The sequence below is a fragment of the Papaver somniferum genome, chromosome 5, assembly GCF_003573695.1.
Source record: "Papaver somniferum cultivar HN1 chromosome 5, ASM357369v1, whole genome shotgun sequence".
NCBI classification, from domain to species: domain Eukaryota; kingdom Viridiplantae; phylum Streptophyta; class Magnoliopsida; order Ranunculales; family Papaveraceae; genus Papaver; species Papaver somniferum.
Window position 1 is genome coordinate 121139711 of NC_039362.1, and position 5420 is coordinate 121145130.

Sequence of the window (5420 nt, forward strand, 5' to 3'; positions counted from 1 at the left end):
ACTTGTCTAAGGAAAACACAATGGCTAATAGTTCCTTCTCCGTAGTGGTATAGTTCAACTGGGCATCATTCAGAGTTTTGCTAGCATAGTAAATTACATGAAGTAACTTTTTTTCTCGCTGACCTAGCACAACACCAATAGCATAATCTGAAGCATCGCACATGATTTCAAAGGGTAGGTTCCAGTTGGGTTCCTGGACTATGGGGGCGGTAGTGAGTAAAGTTTTAAGCTTCTCGAAAGCCTCTAAACAAGCACCATCAAAGACAAACTTATCATCTTTTGCAAGCAAATTGCAAAGAGGTCTAGAAATCAAGCTAAAATCCTTAATGAATCGACGATAAAAACCAGCATGCCCTAAGAATGACCTAACACCTTTTACGTTTTTTGGGACCGATAAAGTTTTAATAAGGTCAACTTTGGCTCTATCTACCTCTATACCCTTTGAAGATACGATATGCCCTAGAACAATTCCTGAACGAACCATGAAGTGACATTTCTCTCAATTAAGCACTAAATTCTTTTCCTTACACCTAGTCAAAACTAATAAAAAATAATGCAAGCACTCATCGAAAGACGAACCAAACACTGAAAAATCATCCATAAAGACCTCTAAGAACCGTTCTACCATGTCAGAAAATATGCTCATCATACAACGCTGAAAGGTCGCAGGGGCATTAAATAGCCCGAAAGGCATGCGTCTATACGCAAAGGTACCAAAGGGACAGGTAAAAGTAGTTTTCTCTTGGTCTTCTGGGGAAATAGGAACCTGATTATAACCGTAATATCCATCTAAAAAGAAATAATGGCTACGTCCAGCTAATCTCTCCAGCATTTGTTCGATGAAGGGAAGGGGAAAGTGGTCCTTCCTAGTGAACTTGTTCAATTTTCTATAGTCAATACAGACACGCCAACTCGTGGTCATTCGGGTTGGGATTAACTCATTGTTATCATTCTGGACTAGAGTAATACTGAATTTCTTGGGGACAACCTGAACGGGGATGACCCACTTACTGTCTGAAATGGGGTAGATAATGCCTGCATCTAACAGCTTCAGAACCTCGGTTCGAATAACTTCTTTCATATTAGGGTTCAGTCGACGTTGCATCTCCCTAGAAAGTTTGGTGTCACTCTATAAATAGATATGATGCATACAATCAATAGGACTTATACCCTTAATATCTGCTATGGTCCACCCTAAAGCTTCCTTGTTATTCTGAAGGACCGTCACTAGCCTACTTTCCTGATCACTATCCAAGTCGGATGCTATAATCACATGTAAAGTTTCATAGGGGCCTAAAAACACATACTTCAGGGTATCTGGTAATGGTTTAAGGTCCAACTTGGGAGGCTTTTCCAACGAAGGAACTAGGGTAGACTCGGGAACGAGTAAAGGTTCGAACTTAGGTTTCCATCCATTACTAGTGTCTAACAAAGGGGTTGAATCTAACAAAGCATTCACCTCATTAATCACATCATCATCATCAAAATCAATCCCAAAGTGAGCTAGGCATTTCTCTAGTGGATATTCTATCAAAGTGTTTGGTAATGACTCCTCTACTAAGGTTCCTATCATGTTCATCTCTTCTACGCTCGAGTCATCCAGTTCATGGGGTAGCTTACTAATGTGAAAGATGTTAAGCTCAATAGTCATATTACCAAAAGACAAATTCATAATATCAGTTCGACAGTTAATGATCGCATTGGATGTTGCTAAAAATGGGCGACCTAAAATCACCGGTATCTGGTTCTGTGGGTCAGGGACAGGTTGGGTATCTAGGATAACAAAATCCACTGGATAAATAAACTTGTCTACCTCAATAAGAACATCCTCGATCACACCACGAGGAATTTTAACGGACCTATCAGCTAACTGGAGTGTCATCTGGGTAGGTTTCATCTCACCAAGTCCTAGCTTAAGGTACACATGGTATGGAAGTAAATTCACACTGGCTCCTAAGTCAAGCAAAGCTTTCTCAACACGGTATTTACCTATTGTTCAAGAAATAGTAGGGGACCCTGGGTCTTTATACTTAGGAGTAGTGGTATTCTGAATAATGGAATTCACGTGACTAGCTAGGAAGGCTTTCTTCTGGCACTAAGCTTACGCTTTCGTCTACATAAGTCCTTACGGAACTTGGCATAAGCCGGAATATGCTTAATCGCATCCAACAACGGTAGGTTGATAGTAACTTACTTAAAAACCTCCAATATATCATTAAAGTTGGACTCTCTCTTAGTCGGAACTAGCATCTGGGGAAACGGGGCTCTGGGAACAAAGCCGGGCTCAGCAGGACCCTCATTGGTCTCTTTGGAGACTCTATCAGTTTTCTCATTCTCTGGCTCAGAAGGGTGAACTACAACATGTTCACTATTAGGCATGGAAACCTTGTTGTCTATCTCTCTACCGCTCCTAAGGGTTTTAATAGCATTCACATGATCAGATGGTCTTTCACCTATTTCATTAATTCCTCTAGGGTTTGGTTGAGTTTGACTAGGAAACTTACCTCTTTCTCTTAAAGACTCATTTATATGACTAACCTGGGTTTTCAACTCGGAAATAGCATGAGAGTTAGCCTGACCTATTTTCTTATTTTCTTCTATACCTTGAGCAACAGATTACTGAAACTGCATAGTGTTACGAGTTAACAAAGCAAGAGACTCTTCTAAACTCAAAATCTTCTTATCCGAAGGGTTCTGAAACTGTGTCGGGGATGAAGGATTCTTAGGATAGCCAAAACCTGGGGGAGCTTGAGAGTTACTAGACTGACCTTGATTCTGGCCCTTAGACCAAGAAAGGATGGGATGGTTTCTCCAGCCAGGGTTATAGGTTTCTGAATAAGGGTCAAACTTCTGACGGTTATCGAATCTAGTGTTGTTATAAAGAGCATTGGCTTGCTCTTCAACAGTATGGTCTTCCCAAAAAGGCTCTATTCTACCACTAGTACCACTAGAATGACCTAATTCCAACGCTTCTAACCTTTTGGCTATGGCTGCTATTTTAGCATCTGACTCATAGGATCCTTCTACCCTATTGACATTTCCTCTACTTAGAAGAATTGTTTCTTGGGATTCCCTATATTTTCCCATTGTTGGGTCTTATTGGCGATTTCATTCAAAAATGTCATCGCCTCATCAACAGTTTTATTCTCAAACCCACCTGTGCATAAGGACTCAACCATGGTTGTTGTTGAATAATCTAAACCCTCGTAGAGGATCTGAACTAACCTAACCTTCTCTAAACCATGATGAGGACATTGGGATATTAAGTCATTGAATCTTTCTAAATACCTATATAAAGATTCTCCCTCTTGTTGAGCAAAAGTACAAATTTGTGTCCTAATAGACGATGTTTTGTGCCTTGGGAAAAACTTATGTATAAAGGCATATGTAAGTTGTTCATAGGTTTCAATTGACTCAGAATCCAAACTATACAGCCAAGATTTGGCTTTATCTTTTAAGGAAAAGGGTAATAGCCTAAGTTTCAGTGCATCATCACTAAGGTTTTTAATTTTCAGAGTACTACATACTTCCTCAAATTCCCTAACATGAAAATAGGGGTTCTCATTCTCTTTTCCTAAAAAGGTTGGGAGCATCTGTAAAGTCCCAGGTTTGAGTTCATAATTTGCCTCGGTTTCGGCTAACTTGATACAAGACGGACGAGAGGTCCTAGTTGGGTTCAATAAAGCTTTTAAAGTTGCCATTTCTGACACTACCAAAGGACTAGGAGAACTTTCTTCACAAAGACGCAGATTCTCAAAACTGAAGTTTCCAAAAACGGGGCTCTCTAAAGAAGAGTCTTCGAGCTCCCCGCCTTCACAAGAAGAACTACTAGGTTTATCACTAATCAGACGACCTAGAGTGTTTCTTTTCCAAGCCCGTTCTACCTCGGGCATACACTAGAAAAACAAAACTAAAAAGAAAAGCCCTAAAAGGGAAGGGAAGTTCTATGCAAACACAAACAAGGCTGACTCACCACAGCAAACCTACTGAATTCTAGCAAACAAAAAGCATGATGGCTCCACTTAGATTGTTTCTAGACCAGCTTCTAATCCTTCGAAAGGGAATTCGTTACAATTTAAGCAAACCCCTCTGGAGTCAATCCGAGTCAAAGTAAATTGAATTGAGGCGAGGGAAGCTCAGTGGAGCTTTGATACCCAAGGCCTCACCGCTGTCACAAGGCGGCGCAGTCACGCATTCAACTCACAGAAACCATCATGAACTTCGAAGTATGCTAAAAGAGTAACCAATATTTTTCGAACGACTTTCCTACTAAGCTCGTTACCCTATAGGTCTCGTTCTATTCCAAATTTTAAAGCTTAGGTTCGCGTTTGGTTTCGTTTTCCTAAGGCGGGCCAGAAGAGAACGGTGATGAAATCCGAACCCTTATCTTGTATGGCCAGTCCTTGCCCTTTACTAGGAATTTAAAGCAGCCGTTTTCAGTTCCTCAGCATATATGCAAACGAAGGAATACAGTAACTCGCTGATAGGGGATTCGCGAGTGTTTCGACAAACTTACCTCCCGTTCCAGATGGGGGATGAACCGTTGTCGTCGACTCGGGCCACAACTCCTATGTTGTGTACAAACCCGAGGGGCCGAGGTGATATCGTAATCACCGTCCTTCTCTGCAAACAGTTTAATATTTAATCTACCCTTCCGTAGGGTTTAAAAAAATTAATGTCCAAATGTCCAAAGTCCAAAAGAAAGGTCCAAAAAATAAAGTGCAAAAAGAAAAAGAATAATAAAAAATAAAAAGAATTCCTAATACAATCTAATAAAATAACACTCTCTTTTTTTTCTCTCTCTTTTTCTATAAAATAAAAAAAAATTCTTCTTCTTTAGCTCCTTTCGCTTTGCCTTTTACTTCAAGTCTTTAAATATTCGCCAAAAGCTTTGGCAAAAATTTCTTTCGCTCCAAATTCCCAAAATCTGAAAGGAAAGGACAAAAACCCAAAAACGTAAAGAAGAACAAATAAAACTAAAAAAATAAAAATAAAAAAAAAATAAATCTAAAAACTCTATCCTAAAGACAAGCCCGCGTCGGCGGCGCCAAAAATTGATGTTATCTCAAATAATGTTGTTGTAGTAAAGAGTTCGTTGAGGCTTGTGAAGGCAATGAATTCTAGACTTAATAGAACTTAAAAATATAGAAAACTTAACTCAAAATTGATTTCAAGTGATTGGAAAATAACCAAGACACTAGAATCCACTATTACACATGAATGATGTCAAATATTTCATAACTCTAATTATCCTTTTAATCCTTTATTTCTTAATCCACAAATAATCAAACATATTCTCAAAAATTAATTGTATCCCTTAAGCATAGGTTATCTAAACAAAGCATAACCTATCTAATTGAATCACAACTAATGAAGAAAATTATGTAAACTTTTAAGAACTCTGCAAAAGCAGTGATTGA

The 5420-nt window shown here is 39.1% G+C and overlaps 1 pseudogene; it reads left to right on the forward strand.

The window, feature by feature from the left end:
* The first annotated feature begins 3237 nt into the window (after window positions 1-3237).
* On the forward strand, window positions 3238-3337 carry LOC113284883 (annotated as a pseudogene).
* The last annotated feature ends 2083 nt before the right edge of the window (window positions 3338-5420 follow it).